This window comes from Prionailurus viverrinus, chromosome D1, assembly GCF_022837055.1.
Source record: "Prionailurus viverrinus isolate Anna chromosome D1, UM_Priviv_1.0, whole genome shotgun sequence".
NCBI classification, from domain to species: Eukaryota; Metazoa; Chordata; class Mammalia; order Carnivora; family Felidae; genus Prionailurus; species Prionailurus viverrinus.
Window position 1 is genome coordinate 11,530,059 of NC_062570.1, and position 20,259 is coordinate 11,550,317.

At 46.5% G+C, this 20,259-nt stretch overlaps 1 long non-coding RNA gene across 1 annotated transcript in view; it reads right to left on the reverse strand.

Moving 5' to 3' along the window:
* The window catches only part of LOC125176298 (uncharacterized), a 39,426-nt gene extending 28,737 nt beyond the window's left edge, over positions 1–10,689 (reverse strand). Inside the window, exon 1 of the long non-coding RNA XR_007156212.1 lies at positions 10,561–10,689. This is a non-coding gene — a long non-coding RNA (uncharacterized LOC125176298). The remainder of the gene's footprint in view (positions 1–10,560) is intronic.
* Positions 10,690–20,259: the final 9,570 nt, after the last annotated feature.

Below are 20,259 nucleotides of genomic sequence, written 5' to 3' on the forward strand. Positions count from 1 at the left end.
TCCTTCCAGAGGCAAACATTCCTCCACTTACTGAACATAGCTTGGGGCGAAAGGCTTCTAGTTTCTCTGAGCCTCAGTTTCCACTCTATAAAATGGGAGCAGCAGCCCCTACTTACAGCATTCCTGGGTTTGAATTTAACAACCTTGAAGTGCCTGGCACAGGTGACTGGAAAATAGAAGGCTTGTACTTAATGGTGACTATTCAGGTGACTATTTTTAGGCTAGAAATTACCAGGAGCTCATTACCTGCCTCCTCCCACCCTCACCAAAATACACTCATCTCCTAGGCAGCCCATCTCAACGCAGGCAAGGTGTGTTTGCCTTTCCCTCTCTCCTGTGCCCTCTGGCAAACATGAGGGTCCCCCAAGACCCAGCTGTGGACCTGCCTTCTAATACCTCCAAGGCATCAAGGTCTGGTGGCCTGGGCGGGGTGGGGCCATGAACAGGGCTCACTGGTGGTGTGACAGTGCTTATTGCCTGTGGAGGTAAGGGGGGATGGGCTGCATTTACGCCAGCAGCACCCCATGAGCAGTGGGCTGGGAGCCCTGAAACGGGAAGGGCTTCAAAGCCCCCATGACTTACAGATGCTCCCTGTATTTGTCCTCACTTTAGAATCAAGAGAGCCTGGGGTGCCTGGGTGGCTCAGTCCATTGTCTGACTTCAGCTCAGGTCATGATCTCACGGTTGGTGAGTTCAAGCCCTGTGTTGGGTTCTGTGCTGACAGCTCGGGGCCTGGAGCCTCCTTCAGATTCTGTGTCTCCCTCTCTGCTCCTCCCCTGCTCACACTCTGTCTCTCTCTCTCCCTCAAAAATAAATAAAGATTACAAAAAAAATTGATGGTGCTCATTCATCAAGATACTGCCAGAGGCTATAGAACCCCCCCCCCCCCCCGCCACCTTCAGTGAGTGCCCAGGAAAGGGAGTAACAGCTGACAATCGCCTCCAACAAGAAGTTTCCAGGGGTCCTGCTGTGGCCTGGCACCTGTGATCTGAAGCCTGCCGGATGACTTTTTTAATTATTATTTAAATGAGACTTCTATTTACAAATATCTTTTCCCATTCCTTCCCTTGCCTTTTAGTTTTGTTGACTGTTTCCTTTGCAGTGCAGAAACTTTTTATCTAGAGGTCCCAATAGTTCATTTTTGCTTTTAATTCCCTTGCCTTTGGAGATGTGTCAAGTAACAAAATGCTGAGGCTGAGGTCAGGGAGGGTTTTTTCCTGCTTTCTCCTCTAGTGTTTTGATGGTTTCCTGTCTCACATTGAGGTCCTTCATCCATTTTGAGTTTATTTTTGTGAATGGTGTAAGAAAGTGGTCTAGTTTCATTCTTCTGCATGTTGCTGTCCAGTTCTCCCAGCACCATTTGTTAAAGAGACTGTCTTTTTTCCATTGGATATTCTTTCCTCCTTTGTCAAAGATTAGTTGGCCATACTTTTGTGGGTCCAATTCTGGAGCCTCTATTCTATTCCATTGGTCTGTGTGCCAATACCATGCTGTCTTGATGATGACAGCTTTGTAGTGGAGGCTAAAGTCTGGGATTGTGATGCCTCCTGCTTTGGTCTTCTTCAAAATTACTTTGGCTATTCGGGGTCTTTTGTGGTTCCATACATATTTTAGGATTGCTTGTTCTAGCTTCAAGAAGAAAATGACGTATCAGACAAAGGGCTAGTATCCAAAATCTATAAAGAACTCACTAAACTCCACACCCAAAAAAACAAATAATCCAGTGAAGAAATGGGCAGAAGACATGAATAGACACTTTTCCAAAGATTTGACATCCAGATGGCCAACAGACACACAAAAAGATGCTCAATGTCACTCCTCATCAGGGAAACACAAAAGAAAACCACACTGAGATACCACCTCACACCTGTCAGAGTGGCTAAAATGAACAAATCAGGAAACTATAGATGCTGGTGAGGATGTGGAGAAACGGGAACCCTCTTGCACTGTTGGTAGGAATGCAAACTGGTACGGCCGCTCTGGAAAACAGTGTGGAGGTGCCTCAAAAAATTAAAAATAGATCTACCCTATGACCCAGCAATAGCACTGCTAGGAATTTACCCAAGGGATACAGGAGTGCCGATGCATAGGGGCACTTGTACCTCAATGTTTATAGCAGCACTTTCAACAATAGCCAAGTTATGGAAAGAGCCTAAATGTCCATAAGCTGATGAATGGATAAAGAAATTGTGGTTTATATACACAATGGAATACTACTTGGCACTGAGAAAGAAGGAAATCTGGCCTTTTGTAGCAACATGGATGGAACTGGAGAGTGTTATGCTAAGTGAAATAAGTCCTACAGAGCAAGACAGATACCATATGTTTTCACTCTTAGGTGGATCCTGAGAAACTTAACAGAAGACCATGGGGAAGGGGAAGGAAAAAAAAAAAGTTAGAGAGGGAGAGAGGCAAACCATAAGAGACTCTTAAACACGGAATAAACTGAGAGTTGATGGAGGGTGGATGGTAGGGGAAAGTGGGTGATGGGCATTGAGGAGGGCACCTGTTGGGATGAGCACTGGGTGTTGTTTGGAAACCAATCTGACAATAAATTTCATATTAAAAAAATAATAATACATTTTTTAAAAATTTAATAATTAAAATAAATAAATAAATAAATAAATGAGACTTCTAATTTGATCTCAATTTTAAAATGGCAAAATGGGAACACTTGGGGTTCTCTCTCTCCCTCTCTCTCCCCCTCCCCTGCTCATGCTCTGTTTCTCAAAAATAAATAAACTTTAATATGGCTTTTGGTTTTGTTTTGTTTTGTTTTGTTTTGTTTTGTTTTGTTTTGTTTTAATGGCAAAATGAAGAATGGGCTCTCCTGGAACACATTCTGCCCTCGGTCTGATTTTGCCCTTGAGCCAGGATCAGATTTCTCTGGCTGTTCTGTGTCAGCCCTGGCAGGGGTAGGGAGGGGCCCTTGGGTCCCAGCAGAGCAGCAACTGCAGTGACTGCCCGTCTGCTCCCAGCCACCCCAGCCTCAGGTCAGCCTGGTTCTGGGCTGGGCTCTGGCCGCTGGTGGGTTGAGAGGAGCTGCTGACCCGTGTGAGGGTGGCTGCCTGCCAGATGTGCCCGATCAGCTCAGCCAGAGCATCGCGGCCCTGCCCCACGTCTGTCTCCCCATTTGTGCTTTTCTTCTTCAGCCGTTCCATCTGCTCATTTAGATCCCTCACCCGCCCCTCGAGCCCCACGTCCACCACGCACACGCACACACGCACATTGACTCTGCTGCGGAGACACGAGTTTCCACATACAAATGGGTTACTTCACATGCAGTGGGGACTTAGGCCGGATCAAAGGCACTCAAGATCATGACAAATACTGAATGGGTGATGAGGACAAAGGTTTCCAGAATGTTCAAGCTGAGAATAACTCAGGGACCATCTAGTCCAGTGTCTGCTTAATTGGAATTCATCTGATTTCACCAGCTAAATATAATTCACTGCTCAAAAGTGTCCATCCACACAGTCCATCATTTACAAGTAAGGAAATCAAGACTCCAGGAGGCTGAGTTGTCCTCTACGCATGAGAACCTCTGAGCCAAGGGTGCAGAGAAGGGCAGGGTCTCACAGGAGATGTGGGGAAGCAGTTCTGCACAGGGGCCAGAGTGCCCATTCGGGGTCTGGATGTCTAAATGCTGGGCTCACGGCCCAGTGCGTCACTGAGCCCCTCAATTGCCTTGTTCATAGAAGGTGCAGGAGGTTGTGAAGTAAGGATTCAATGAGACAATTTCCAGAAGGCTCTCAGCATTGGGCTGGGCACACAGTAAGCCCACAGGAAATAGTAGCCACCGTGTGATCCTTATACTGAATCGGTTGCTTCCATAGGCACCCCGGGCCTGGCCATCCCTAAGCGCTGTTTTGCAGAGTTAAGTATGAGGATTCTTATCAGGGTCAGAAGTGCTGGTATGTGACTCTGTCCAAAGGAGGAAGATAGAGAACCATTCCCCAGGGTGTGGAGTGGCCGGCCTGCAGAAGTGGAGGGCCAAGCTGGTGAGGATGGGTGGAGAGAGTCAAGGTGGGGGCAGAGGCAGGCAAGAGAGAGCCTGAGGGACTGAGCTACGCAGAGATGGTAACCCAGCAATGCATCCTCAATTTCTGGGGGAACAGGGGTCAGAAAGACAGGCATGCTTGTTCCCTTGTCCCTGCTTTGTCCTCTGAGCCTCCTGCACACTGCAGCCCAAATAATCCTCTTAAACACCACTTTCATTGTGATGTACCCCTCTCAGGCACCTTCCCACAACTGCCTACAGGATCAAGGGCAAACTCCTCTGCTGGGGTGTGTGTTTGTGTGTGGGGTGTGAGGGGGTGTGCGTATGTGAGTGGGGATGGTAAGAACACAACGCTTTTTTTTTTTGAGCACTTTCTAAATTTTCTAAAGTTTTGCTCATAAAGCACACATCTTCTCTTACTTGAACTACTGTAGGATTTATATGCACTCCTAACACTGCATGTAAGTAAGAGCTATGATTCATAAGTTTTAGGTGTATTTTTTTTTACTGTTTATTTATTTTTGAGAGAGAGACACAGTGCAAGTGGAGGAGGGGCAGAGAGAGGGAGACACAGATCCGAAGCCGACTCCAGGCTCCGAGCTGTCAGCGCAGATCCTGACACGGGGCTCAAACTCATGAACTGCAAGACCATGACCTTAGCCAAAGTTGGACGCTTAACCAACTGAGCCACCCAGGTGCCCTAGGTATAATTTAAAACAAGCATATCTATTATTACCCCCCAAATTAATTGTTCCTATAAATAATATTGATAAAATCACCCAGGGCCCGTTCAGTGTGATCTCGCTGAGCCTTAAGTCAGCCTGGTTTGGGAGTCATATTCTGGCTGATCTTATGGGGCTCATCACCTCATGAAGCCAAGGGCACACTTGAATGGTGGTCCCCCACAACGTGCTCTGTCCCCTTAGGCCAGCTCCCCAATATTTGTCTGTGTACATCCTGCTCATTTCTATCCTCTTGCTCCTGCCGACCCTCATTTAAAACACCTTCTCCTTCCCTGTTTTTAAACCCTACCTGTCCTCAAAGCCCCAACATCATAAAACTAGCAGGTACTTTTTGTTAAGTACTCACTAGGTTTCATGTCCTGCCTAATGAGATGAGTACTCTTATGACTCTCCCTTTACAGATGAGAACACTTAGGGGTCAAGCAGCTGGTCCATGATCTGCACAAGGTTCCCCAGGCAGGCAACCCCCCTACTCCACATGATGCCCTCTCCAGCCCACGAGGCTAGCCTTTCTCTCAGTCTTTCATGGCTGTGCTACACTTTTAAATACAGGAAAACCTCACTTTGCAAGTGCAATCTGTTCTGGAAACACACTTGAAATCCAAAGTACTTGTATACCAAAGCAGATTTCAAGAACCATTGGCTCAGTTGTGATCATGTGATGCTCAGGGTCACATACTACTTGTAAGACATCGCTCGTTTATCAAGTTAGAATTCATTAGAAATGTTTGCTCGTCTTGTAGAACACTCGCAGAACAAGTTACTCCCAATCCAAGGTTTTCCTGAACTTCATTCCTGTGAAATTATTTTCTGTCTTTGTGTTTTTCCCTCTAGAATTAGAATTTAAAGTCTAGGGGTGCCTGGGTGGCTCAGTCGGTTAAGCATCTGACTTCAGCTCAGGTCACGATCTCATAGTTCGTGGGTTCGAGCCCCACGTCGGGCTCTGTGCTGAGAGCTCAGAGCCTGGAGCCCGCTTCGGATTCTGTGTCTCCCTCTCTCTCTGTCCCTCCTCTGCTCATGCTCTCTCTCTCATTCTCGCTCTCACTCTCTCAAAGATTAATGAAACATTTAAAAAAATGAATAAAGTCTAGTTGGAGGACCTGGAAGATTTTTTCTGTGAAAAGCTTCATGGACACAAATGACAGGTATGTGCAAAAGGTGTTCATCAAGCTTACTCTAAGGAGGGCATGCCTTAACTTTGTGCTTGGCCCTGTCTTCAAAAGCACATGGATGAGTCACTAGAGTGACAGTGGCTTCCTTCTCAGTGAAGGCATTACCCTGTCTGGCTCCCAGGCCCCTGGGTCCCCTGCTCCTCAGAATGTGACCGCTACCACAATTCTCCCTCACAGTAGCTATAGGATGTGGAATAGGACGGTCCCCTCTACACTGGTGCTGAGCAAACCTAGGCCAAAACCTCACTCACGGTCCCACCCAGACTATCCTGGGGTTTTGGGCAGTGCCCTCAGCCTGCAGTCTGTCTCTTATGGCATGATAGCAGCCTCCCACAGGGAAGTACTTTTAACTTCTTCAAAGGGCTCGCATGCCTTGCACTCAGTTCATGTGAACAACACCTCTCTCGAGTAGCCATCATTACTTTCCATTTGAGGCCAAGGAAAGAGAAACTCAGAGACTTGATGTGTCGCCCGGAATTTCCTGGGGACATCATGGCGGAGCCGGGGCCCGAATCCAGCCTTACCCTTGAGCCTCACTGCCCACTGCCCATCCCTGTCTCTCCTCTCATTGATTTTCTGGCCTAAGCCGCAGGCCAGGGAAGTGGCCACTCCTCACTCACTCCCTGAGCGTGAAGGGGAAAGTGAAACCCTAACCCCTTTAGGGTTTTATCTGAAAGCCCTGCTAATCCATCAGCGGTCAGTTAGATAACAGCTTAAGTCTCCCCATTGCAAAGGATTACCTTCCCAGCCGATCTGGTGTGGCACATTACCAGAGGCGTGGGATGGCGGTGTGCTGAGGCCAGCGTGCCTTCTCTGTGACCCTGCTTGGGTTTCCAGATGGACTGAGGGATCCTCAACACGGGGGAGCTCAGAGCATGTTGTTGCATTAAGCAGTTCCTCAGCCAAGGTCACTTAAATGGCAACTTGACCCTGAAAAACTCCTCATTCATTCAATAAATATTTATCAAGCACCTACTATGTGCCAAGTACTGTGCTAGATAGCATAAAATGCCTTGGAGTGAACTGAATAACCTCTCCTCACAATTTCTACCATAATGATAGCAGAACATTATGAGGGTGAAAAAAAAATGAGACACAGCAGAGACCTCCTCTTTGCGCTAATGTGGTCTTGGCCCCTGATCCACGCACCTGCCAACATCTGCTGAGGGTTCTCAAAACCCCAGCCCTTGGATTACATGGATTATCACTCCAAAATCGAGGTATGGCAGGGTTCCTGGTGTCCTTCAAGCAAAAGGAAGCATCTAGAAGTCTTCAGACTTCTCTTGGTCTGTGACCAGTATTATAGTAGTTTATAAAGGGAGGGATTGCGCCGGATGAAGCAGACCCTCTCCTATGTGGTCTGTATTTCTAGGTCAGTGTTTGTGCCTGACTCAGCTGTGACTTTTTTCCCCCAGGGCATTTTGGAAATATGTCAGGAGAAATTTGGTGTGCCCAATTTACACAATCAGCAGAAGGGGTGGACAGCCACCACCCCCCCCCTACCCCCGGGGCCCACACCCTGAGCACAAGTTACTGTCTGAGAAGTAGAGCTAAGCCTGTTCTCATCTTTCCCCCAGATGTTTGCTGGCAATGCCCTCCTCCCTTGAACATTAAAAAATACACACACACACACACACACACACACACACACACACATATGTATATCGACTTCTCAGAACAAGTAGAATCAAAATAAAATTCTGGTCAGGAATTGAAGCAGAAATGGCATTTTTGAAATAAGAACTTTTTAAATCACTGGGCTATGTGCTGCTATTACCAGGGTCATTGAGAAAATAAAATCACTATCTGCAGGAGTGGAGAAATGTCACTTGTTGAGCAGGAGTCTAGGAAAGGTGAGGCCCCACTGGCTTCTTTCTGAAGGCACTCTGAAACCAGCATGGATCAACAGCTGGAGTGCCAGCCTTGCCCTAGCCAGGTTTATGACCCGGGACTCATCAGCTGACCTCTCTGGGTCCCAGCCTCTGACTTGCCATCTCTCTGTAGACCGGACAATTGATATTCTCTAGCCCGGTACCCATTCCCTCTGTGCTGGTAATGACAGCTCGATTTCCCCCCGGGGAACCATTCCTCTGCCATGCTTAAGCACAGGATGCAGGTGGAGCTGATTCTAACTCTGGTTCCAGAGATGAACACAGAATCCAGGACCTGCCAATCACAGCATAGCATGTCCCTCTCATCACAGCAGTTGGTTCAGAGATGGTCATGTGACCTGAGGAGTGCCAGTCAGAGCTCAGCCCGGACTTGGGCCAGAGCAAAGGAAAGGAAAGAGCTCTCTTTTTTTCTGCTGATGTTGCTCAGATAGTAGGAGATGAGTTTGGAGGGGTACTGGTGATTTTATGATCCTTGAGCTGGGCTTCTCAGAGAACGGAGTCAACAGAGGAGAGCAGAACCAAGCAGTTGAGAGCCCTGACACCATTGTTTGAGCCCCTAGATCCTGTGTGCCCAAGGCTATCAGGGCTTCCCAGTTACTTGAAATAACAAACCCCCCTTTGCTTCAGCCAGTTTGAGTTGTTGCTATTACCAAAGGAGCCCTTATCTGTCCCCTTGTCCCTTTTATCCTGCCTAAGTTCTACTTACCCAGAAAGTACCTGTTTAAATGTTGAGTGGTCCTGCCCTATTTTCCCCAGCTCCTTTCTTTCCACAATGTAAGATCTTAATAGACATGTACCATTCTAGCATCCTATATCATTTATCAGGATGTACTGTTTACTACTTGCACACCACATTTCTGCCCACCAAAACGTGAACTCCATGGTTTCTGTTAGTTCTGTTCACTAATGTGACCAAGTACTTAGAAAAGTGCCAACACATAATAGGTGCTCAGTAAACACTTGTTTGAGGGGTGCCTGGGTGGCTCAGTCGGTTGAGCGTCCAACTTCGGCTCAGGTCATGATCTCACAGTCTGTGGGTTCAAGCCCCACATCGGGCTCTGTGCTGACAGCTCAGAGCCTGGAGCCTGCTTCTGATCCTGTGTCTCCCTCTCTCTCTGCCCCTCCCCCGCTCTCACTTTGTCTCACTCTCTCTCAAAAATAAATAAATGTAAAAAAACAAAACAAAACAAAACAAAACAAAACACTTGTTTGAATGATAAAATTTAGCAGGGCAAGGCATTAGGAGACTCACAGCAGGGCCAGTTTGGGGTGAAGTCTGGTTATGCCCACCCACTCCCATTTTAAACTCCATGCCTGCCTCCACCTCCTACCTGTGGTAATGGTTTGGGGTAAAATACTACAATGAACACCAGCTTCCATTTGTTAAGTGCCCACCATGTGCCAGGCACTGGAGTAAGTGCTGGGCACACACAGAAGACAGACACGGTTTCTTCTCTCAAGGGTGGGGGATCAGGTCAAGAGAAATGGGGTGGACACACAGATAATCATGTGTCATTGGGCCTAATGTGATGTGTGCAATATAGAGCTAGTGCTTTTAGCCCAGCAAGGGCCACAGGGGTCAGAGGCTCCTCCCTGGAAGGGGTGCTATCTGAGCTGTCCCCTTCCTAAGATGGAAGGGCATGGAGGGGGTGGGCATAGGTTGAGTGGGGAGAGAAGATGGCAAGAAATGAAGAAATTCAGACTACACCAAGGGCTGGGGCAGGAAAATGTGTGCTGATTCCCTCCTTCACTGGGCTGGGCTGCCCTAAGACAGCTCCATTAGGCCCTTATCTCTTCTCTGCTTCCAGACCACGTTCTCCCTCACAAGGCCACATAGTGGGGGCCTTTTACGCTTGTGTTTGAAGTCAAAAAGACTCAAACTCCTTTGGTCACCTGCTTCCACATCATTCAGTGTCATCTTTGTTTCTGTGAAAAGCCAGCCCTCGCACTCCACACCCGTGCCACTGGATGCCTGGCAAGGGGGCGATGCTTCAGTTCTCGTCCTTGATAACTCACCTCTGCTCCAAATTGCTCCTGCCTGCGTGCTCCCAGGACCACCCATCACTCCTTTCCTTCTGGGACATCCCTGTGTGACTCTTCCAGGAAAGACAGGATACCTCAGAGCTGGAGGAAGGCTCCCCTTTCTCAGCCAGAGACTCCATCTGTGTGTGGCACCTTATGCTCTGAGGTTCCATATTCAAATGCAAATTTACCAGCACATGCACAGTCCCCTTTTACTGGTGGAAAAGTCTTTTGACCATCCTAGGGACACATTGTTTTCTTTCCAGCCAAAAAAAAAAAAAAAAAAAAAAAAAGGCAGAGACAAAGATTCATTTCCACTGTGACTAAATAATCTATAAGTTTCTCCAGACGCTGAAATTGATTGAGTTAATACAGACCTTTCTACAGGCGCAGCTTCCAAAGATATCTCTTAGCCTCAGGCAAAGTCCTGACAGTATGATATTACTCAAAGCTCAGTCTTCAGTACCAGCCCACCTACCCTCACATTCATTCACCTGAGAGGTTGATGGAGGATGGGGCGTGTCACTGAACACCCACTGCTGACTTAAGTCTTAGGTCCATGTTTGATTTTATCAAAACTCTTCAGGCCTGTTACAGTGCTAAGAGCATTTGCCTTGGCAAGGGGCAAGCCAGATTCAAGTCCTGGGGCGTCTAATTACCTACTGCGTGACCGTAGGCAAGTTACAGAGCTCCTCTACACTTGCAAAAATAGGAATAATAATAGCACTTACCTCAGGGGATCGATTAGAGGCGGTAATGCAGGCTGCTCACTGAGGATGGAATGGGCACAAAGCTAAGACTCAGCAAATGACAAGTCTTATCGTTGTTTTGGTCCCTAAACGCCTCACCATCAATTTCTTCTCATTCATCAGAAAAGCCTTTGCCAGAAAAAAAAAAAAAAAACCCACTGTATTTATAAAAACATGCATAGAGCAGGGGCGCCTGGGTGGCGCAGTCGGTTAAGCGTCCGACTTCAGCCAGGTCACGATCTCGCGGTCCGTGAGTTCGAGCCCCGCGTCAGGCTCTGGGCTGATGGCTCGGAGCCTGGAGCCTGTTTCCGATTCTGTGTCTCCCTCTCTCTCTGCCCCTCCCCCGTTCATGCTTTGTCTCTCTCTGTCCCAAAAATAAATAAAAAACGTTGAGAAAAAAAAAATTAAAAAAAAAATACATGCACAGAGCATAGTAAATGATCATAAGGATCTGATGGGAGGAGAGCAGTGGGGACGGGAATCTCTGAGGGATTTCCCCCAGGAAAAAGGAGTCCATGGACGGTCACAGACACTTACGTCCAGAAGTTTGACTGCCTATAGCTCTTAGCATCCTGGCCACAGACTGTGGGCCAATGTGGAAACTGTAAGGGATGGAGAAGCTCACTGGGACTAGAGAAGACCCTGGAGAGAGGCGGGAGGAAGTGCTGAAAGTCAGCCTGAGTTTCACCTTCACTCATTCATTCATTCAGTTTGTCCATCCGTCCATCGTCCATCCGTCCACCCATCCATCCCTCAGCTATTTCATGAGCTCTCAACCACATGCCCAGCTCTGAGGAGACAGACCGCAGTTCCTGTCCAGGAGCTCGGTCTATTTGGGTTGGATTTTTTTTTTTTTTTTTTTTTTTTTTTTTTTTTTTTTTACTTTTAAAAGTTGCATTCTTCACAACTACCTAAAGCAGATGATGAACCAACTTTTTTCTTGGTTCCTTTCAGTGTGCGCCAAGTAGTGTGACAGTTCCCCACCCCCAGACAAAAAGAAAGGAAACACTTTACTAAGTAGTAGGGAAAATAGAAAAAACAAACAAACAAAATACAAGGAACATGAAATCAGTCTGGTCTTTGGCCTTTCCTTTTCCTACACAGCTGGGGGGAGTGTGCTGAGCTCCCCGGTGCCCACACTGAGAAAGCTGCTTGGGGTGGGGGGGCTGCTCCCAGCCCAGCCCTCTAGCTCAGGAGGAGGCGGCTGGCTGTCCTGATAAACAACAGGGCCCTGACAATTCTCAAGTTTGACGCCTGGGGGCGTATTTTCCCTCTCTGGTCCTCACTAAAGGAAGTTCTTGCCCTCTCCCTTCACAGCCGCTTCTTCTTGGTCCACAAGTCTTAGACAGAACTGGTCGGCTTCCTCCCATGATCCTCTCCTGCCAAAGGCATGGAAACACAGTGGCCTTTTCTCTCCCTCCTTAGGGTTTCTACATGGCCGTGGGGGCCAGGCTTTCAGTGGTAAATGTTGGATTAGTCCCTTTCTCCTGTTTTGGAAAGATTTTGCTTCTGAGAATATAATATTGCCTGGAAATAAAGAACAAGGAGAAGCAGGGGGATGGGGGGGAGGAGAAGAAAGATGGGGGAGGGGGAGGGAAGAGAAGGGGGCTGGGGAAGAAGCAGGAGAAAAAGGAGACTGAGAATTAGGAGGAGGGAAGGAAGAGGTCTTTACATGCATTTTAAAAGCTTTTTGTTTTGGGGCACCTGGGTGGCTCAGTTGGTTAAGTGTCTAGCTCTTGACTTCGGCTCAAGTCATGATCTCACTGTTGGTGGGTTTGAGCCCCACATTGGGTAGTACAGAACCTGCTTGGGATTCTCTCTCTCTGCCCCTACCCCGCTTGCTCTCTCTCTCTCAAAATAAATAAGTAAATTTAAAAAAAATTTTTTTAACTTTTTATTTTGAAATAGTTACAGGTAAGCATGCAATTGTAACATGTAATGTTGAGATCCCGATACCCTTTTCCGAGTTTCCCCCAGTAGTAAGTAACGTTTTATGTAACTACAGCTTACTATCACAATTTGGAAATTGACAGTGATACCATCTGTGAACCTTATTCTCATTTCCCCAGTTTTACAGGCACTCGTGTGTGTGTGTGTGTGTGTGTGTGTGTGTGTGTTTCATTCTACACATTTTATCAAATGTGTAAATTCATGTGCCCACCATCAAGCTCTAGAACGGATTCCTTAAAGGAGTCCTTGTGCTGCCCTAGATGGCCACAACCAGCCCGCCCTCCACTTCTGACCACCACAAATCTGTCCTTTAGCTCTGTAAACTTGCCCTTCCGAGATTGCAATCTAAGTGGACTCGTATAATATGTAACCTTTTGAGACTGGCTTTTTTCTTGGGAGAGTCATCCAAGTAGTTATGTGAATCGAGAATTGCATCCTTTGATTGCTGAGGAGTGTTCCGTAGTTTAACACTAACCTTAAAAATAAACGTCAGTGATTTTACCAGCAAAAAATGGGTTTAACTGAGTATAGCAGAGAATTACAATTCAAGACTTGCAAAGTCATAGGCAACTCCAACAAACAAAGGAGGGAAACACTATTTATGGAGAAGAAGGAAGAGGTTGGGAAGGGTTGTTTTGAATGAAAGTCCACTGGAGGAAAGCAAGACAGGGTGATGACGGCCTCTCATTGGCTGAGCTGCTGGGATGGTCCATTTGTTTTAGGAGATGCAGTGTCCATCTTTTCCCTATTGGGACCTGTAATGGATGATTCTTTCCTGTGGGTGATCCTCCTTTTGGGGTCTGCAGTTGACAATTCTTCCTGTAATTGGCATTGAGTGGTCCTGCTCCCTTTCTAGCCTCCCCACTCCATGGTAGTGATACATACACCACAGCTTAACATTCGCTTGCTAAAGGACATCCAGGCTGTTTCCAAGTTCTAGCTATGACAAATAAATCTGCTATAAATATTCATGTTATGGTTTTTGTGGGAACATGTTTTCATTCCTCTGGGATGGATGCCCAAGAACGCCATTGCTAGGTTGTATGCTAAGTTGTATGTTCAGTTTTATAAAACAATGCCAAACTGCTTTCTAAAGTGGCTGTGCCATTTTCCATTCCCACCTCCAAAATATGAATGGCCCAGTTTCTCTGTATCCTCACCAGCATTTGGTAGTGTCACTTTTTTAAAAAATTGGGGGTGAGGAGCCAAGATAGTGGAATAGCATGGAAGTGATTTTTGTGTCTCATATCCATGAAATACAATCAGATCAACACTAAACGATCCTGCACACCTAGAAAACTGATTTGAGGAAGGACACAACAATCTGCACAACCTGAACCACAGAACCCAGCAGGTACACAGCGCGGACAGTTGAACTGGGGGAGAACAGAAGTCGCAGAGGGCAGGGAGCTGTTTCTGTTTGCAGAGAAAGGACGGAGACTGGCAGGGGGGAGAGCAGTATACGGAAAAGCACCCCCACAAAAGCAGCTGGAGAGAAAGCGGAAAAGTGGAAGCAGCCGCAGGGACTCCATTAGGACTAAAAACAGGGAGCGCAGAGGCTGAAACGGCGCGGCTCCATACCTGGTGGTGCTCTGGTGGGAAGGACGAATCCCCAGGAGCAGAGCGGAGTCCAGGGTTCTTCGGGCCACACGGAGGGAGGCAGTTCCCCTGCTGGGAGGACATCGGGTAGAGGCTGTGTGGGTCCCCCAAAGGCAAGGCCCCAGCGTACCCGGGAGAACCACCACGTTCGCTGGCGCTGGAACGAGGTTGTTAAGGGTGAAGCCTGGCGCCAGGTGTGTGTTGTGGTTTTCGTAAATCCCGTAAATCCCAGAAACGCTGCTGCTACACGATCCCGGGAACATTTTCTAGGGCGGGCCGGCACCCAGCTGCAGTCTCTGGGCATCGGCAGCAGCCCGGTCCTGTGAACGATCCTGGGTGCCGCCGGCACCCGGCCAGTGCTCGGTGAGACCCTCCAGCTGAGGAGCAGAGCGGGTCAAAGCCGCAGTCCCTCAGAAGTGAGGGGTCGGGAAAAACAGCCGCATCTGAGACGGAACTCAGGAGGGAAGTGCTGCCTGGCGCTTGGTCACAGACAGTGTAAAAACAGGGAGTGAATGGAAGCCGGAGACAAAGGATGGATGTGCAATTGCTGATTGGGGAGAACAGAATTCAGATACTACAGACCGGGCGGCTGGGTGACGCCATTTAACCGCTTCCGCGCATGCGCATACATACCTACAAGCACCACAACAATCCGACTCAGTGAGCTAAGCAGCGCCATCTAGTGGAGAACGGAGCCGTTACACTAAGCCCCGCCCAACTGGGCCAACCTCCCTCTTCAGGAACACAAGTCTTTCAGCCTGCTTAGTTTATGGACTATAAATCGCTTCCTAGTTTGACGTCTAGGGGAAAACGAAGAAATTTCAATCGTATTTCAGTCTGTTCACTGGTCCATCTTTCCAGTTTTCTTTTTTTTTTCTCTTTTTCATTTTGTTTCTAATTTTTTAATACAGAAAGAGAAAAAATTTATTTTTATTTTCAATTTTTATTAAAAATACTTCTCTTTACTTTTTTATACTATATATTTTACTTTTGTGTAATTTTTTAAAATTCTATTTTACTTCCATCATTTCATTTTATTCTATTTCAGTGTATTGTGTATTCATTTTTTCAAAATTTCAAACGATTTCCTTTTTTTTCTTTCCCCTTTTTTCTCTAATCTATCAAGCCCCTTTCAACACCCAGACCAAAACACACCTAGGATCTAGCATCATTTATTTGACTTTTGTGTGTGTGTTGTTTTTAATTTTTTAATTTTAATTTTTTAATTTAACTTTTTATTTTGATTTCTTTTTTTACCTCATTAATTCCTTTTCTCCCTTGAAAATGATGAAATGAAGGAATTCACCCCAAAAGAAAGAGCAAAAAGAAATGACAGCCAGGGACTTAACCACCACAGATACAAGCAAGATCTCTGAACCAGAATTTAGAATCCCGATAATCAGAATACTAGCTGGAGTCAAAAATAGATTAGAATCTCTTTCTGTAGAGATAAAAGAAGTAAAAGCTAGTCAAGATGAAATAAAAAATACTGTAACTGAGCTGCAATCTAGAATGGATGCCATGGCGGCAAAGATGGATGAGGCAGAGCAGAGAATCAGCGATATAGAGGACAAACTTAAGGAGAAAAATGAAGCAGGAAAGAAGAGAGAGACTAAGGCAAAAGAGCACAATTTAAGAATTAGAGAAATCAGTGACTCACTAAAAAGGAACAACATCAGAATCATAGGGGTCCCAGAAGATCTTGATTGCAGCAACTTCTTACTCAACACATCTTCAGAGGCAAGGGAAACAAAAGCAAAAATGAACTATTGAGAACTCATCAAAATAAAAAGCTTCTGCACAGCAAAGGAAACAATCAGCAAAACTAAAAGGCAACCGACAGAATGGGAGAAGATATTTGCAAACAACATATCAGATAAAGGGTTAGTATCCAAAATCTATAAGGAACTTATAAAACTCAACACCCAAAAACCAAAGAATCCAGTGAAGAAATAGGCAAAAGACATGAATAGACACTTCTCCAAAGAAGACATCCAGATGGCCAAGTGACACATGAAAATATGCTCAACATCACTCATCATCAGGGAAATACAAATCAAAACCACAATGAGATACCACCTCACACCTGTCAGAATGACTAACATCAACAACTCATGCAACAACAGATGTTGGCAAGGATGTGGAGAAAGAGGATCTCTCTGGCACTGCTGGTGGGAATGCAAACTGGTGCAGCCACTCTGGAAAACAGTATGGAGGTTCCTCAAAAAATTAAAAATAGAACTACCCTATGACCCAGCAATTGCACTACTAGGTATTTATCCAAGGGATACAGGTGTGCTGTTTCGAAGGGACACATGGACCCCAATGTTTATAGCAGCACTATTGGCAATAGCAAAGTATGGAAAGAGCTCAAATGTCCATTGACAGATGAATGGATAAAGAAGATGCTGTGTGTGTGTGTGTGTGTACATATATATATGTATATGTATATATGTATATATATATGTACATATGTGTATATGTATATATGTATACACACACATGCACACACACACAATGGTGTACTATTTGGCAATCAAAAAGAATGAAATCTTGCCATTTGCAAGTATGTGGATGGAACTAGTGGGTATTATGCTAAACGAAATTAGTCAGTCAGAGAAAGACAAATATTATATGACTTCACTCGTATGAGGATTTTAAGACACAGAACAGATGAACACAAGGGAAGGGAAGCAAAAATAATATAAAAACAGGGAGGGGGCCAAAACATAAGAGACTCTTAACTATGGAGAACAAGCAGAGGGTTACTGGAGGGGTTGTGGGCGGGGGTTGGGCTAAATGGGTAAGGGCCATTAAGGAATCTACTCCTGAAATCATTATTACACTATATGCTAACTATCTTGGATGTAAATGAAAATATAAATAAGTAAAGGAAAACAAAAAAAAAAAGAAAAGAAAAATAAAAAATAAAAATAAATTGGGGCTCTTGGGTGGTCCAGTTGGTTGAATGCCCAACTCTTGACTCAGCTCAGGTCATGATCCCAGGGTCTCTCTCTCTCCCTATCTCTATCTCTAATAAAAATAAATTAGCCAATCTCATGGGTGTGCAGTGATATCTCATTGTGGTTTCAGTTGGCATTTCCTTAAGGCTAACATCTTTCCATGCACGTATTTGCCACCTGTTTATCCTCTTCGGTGAAGTGTCTGTTCATGTCTTTCCTTCATTTTTAAATCTATAGCTTGTCATTTTATTTCTGTTGAGTTTGGGAGGGGGGTCATTCTTTACGCATTCTAGAAAGCTACCACTTTGTCAAATGTCTGGTTTGTTTTCTCTCCCATACCTTGACTTTTCACCCTCTTCACAGGATCTTTCACAGAGTGAAAGTGTTTAATTTTGTGTAAATCCAATTTATCAACATTTCCTTCATGGATTGTGCTTTTGGTGTTCAGGCTAATAACTCTCTGCCTAGCCCTAGGTCCAGAAGATTTTCATCTATTTTTTTTTTCTGAAAATGTTATAGTTATACATTTTAGAGTTAAGTCCACGATTCACTCTAAGTTAATTTTTGGATAATGTGTGAGGTTTGGGATTTGGCGTTGGGTTTGATTTTTTTTGTTTTGTTTTGTTGTTTTGTTATTATTGTTTTTTGCCTACAGGTGTTCACTTAGGTGTGTTTTTAAAGGTTAATCCTTACTGTGACCTTTTGAAGTAGGTATTATCATCCTATTTCACAGACGGAGAAACCCACAGAGAGTTGGTAATGTTGACCAACGGCCAGTGTCCGGTAAGCGATGGGGAAAAAGCCAGGTTTTGAACGCAGGTCTAAGTGACTCACGAGTTCTTGCATTTAACCCCTGCCCCCACTGCTGGATTCTATCCCTTCCTTTTTGGGACAGCCTAGCTTCCTGGGCTGGGTGTTCCAGCTTCCGACATACATTCCTTCATCTTGACCAGCCTGGCCCTCACCTCAGTACATAGGCTCACAGAGTTCGGAGCCTGCCAGAACCTGTCCAGGTGTCCTGTGACATGTCTGCAGGGTGGAGAATGGGGACAGACTGGGGAACTTCCCTGTATGCAAAGAGCTTGTCATTCTGGTTTGGGGAAAGGCTCACGTTGGATTTCAGCATCTTCCAGAGGATTGCAGAACTGCTCGATCAGCTCGCTGGTCTGGGGGTGGTAGGCTGAAAATTTTTAGGCCCCCTAACACACACACACACACACACACACACACACACACTCATACACACTTTTCATATAATAACGCCAAGTCCAGAGAATTTCTGTCCCCCATCTACCAAAATAAAATACATTGATAGAAGGCAATAGAAATGACTCTCAGCATCTTGGGGCAAAATTCTTGTGGCTAGAGCATACTTCCTGCTCCTTCGCCATACCCATCTTGTTCATTCCCATTCACGGTAGGAGCAGGCAGTTGAAGGTGGCGCTCTCCCTCCAGCTCTCTCCTCTCTACCTGCTGGTTGCAGACTTCCAAGCCAGGCTGGCCCCAGGGATTTCTGCACTCAGACCTCTAGAAAGAAATAAGCAGCTTCCAGATCTCCTTTGCCCCTTTCCAACTCCCTAAGCATCAACCCACTTAATGAGGGATCTAGAAGTTCTTTGCTTCTATGACCTTAGTCTCAGGAAAGTCCTCTCCCCTTATGACTTTGTGTTGGGCTTTCGTCCCGGCCCTTGTGAGCAAGATAAAGGGAGAGGCACAAGCCAGTCTAATGACTCCAGTTGCTATGAGTAGGTGCATATATTTATTTTGCCAGATTCTTCAGAAGTCTCAGGGTTGCTTGAACCCACAGCTTGGCAGCTTCTGGTTTCTTGCTCTCCCTGGGCCAGGGGGAATTTCCCTGACTGGTTCAGGCCATTTGACCCTGGTACTTCCTCCGGTGGCCTCAGCAGATGGTGCTGAAGGGCAGAAATGTGGGGCCGAGTCGACCTTTCTCAAGGCCAGCGGGCTTTTCACCCTCCCAATCTCCATTCTCACCCACCCAGAAGATCTCCCGACCTCCCTGACAATAATGTCCTCCATCACCCTCCAAGCTTCCCCGTGGGACATTCCTTCTTGTCATTCTTGTCAGGGGCAAGCAGAGCTGCCCAAGAGGCAGTAAGTTCAGTTGTGCCCTGCCCTGTTCCAGCCAAAGCAAGTCACAAGCCTTCCTGTGACATCTTTGGGGTCCATGTCCTAATCAGGATGCAGATTCCATCCCATGTACACTCTTCCAGACCACAATTCTATTCCCCTATGTCCCCCTGTATTCTTAAAGGGCTACCCTCCTACTGCTCCGTGCCCACTTCTTCTCCTAGCGGACCTGGCTCTGAATGTCAACTTCCACTCAGTAGCTACATGGCCATTGACTACTTACTGTCTTCAAGCAGGAAGACATTGCTCTCATAACCTTGTGGGTTATGTGGATTATCCTCTCCAAACGTTGTGGGCTCAAACAAGATCATACCTATGAACTATGGACAGTAGGCAAAATTGATGCTGATCCTGGAACAAAGTTAATGCTCAATAGTGGCTATCATTGGTCTGTTTGACAGCTGTCCCTGGGCCCATCTCCTGTCCTTACCCTGCTTGCCAGAACTCAGTGTGGGGTTTGCACAGAAACTGTTATGCAAAGCTTCCTCTAGTGTCTCTACTCACCCATCACATCCCCACTGTTCCCTGGGAGTCTCATAGTGGTCGTGGGTGAGAGGCTCTACAGGTTTGGGCCAGAAGGAAAGCATTTCCTCCGTGGTAGGTGGGTTCCTTGAACTTGAGGTTGGTCACTCAGGGGGTTCCCTGTGGCCCAGCTGCAGGGGAGAAGTGACCTACCCTGCACTGTCCCATGACAGTTCCCCCAGAAGCACCTGCCCTGGGATGCCCCTGGAATGCACCTGCTTGTCTGTTCAAGCACTTATAATGTTCCCTGCTCTGTGGGTCTCTCAAGTGAGGGGACAACTCCATGGACAGAGGACCCAGAGGAACCGCCAGGCTCAGTCCCGGGAAGCTGTCCTGCCTCTTCGCTTGTATCCCCTAAACACGGACCAAGGTAACTCTGCCTACAGGGAACGCTCCCCATCTTCCCAGCCAGCCAGGTTTGCCTCTGCGGGTGCATTTTCTCCCCTCCTTCCTCTGGTCTCTGCACTGAGCCCTGGGGCCAGATTTCTCCACAGCCCTG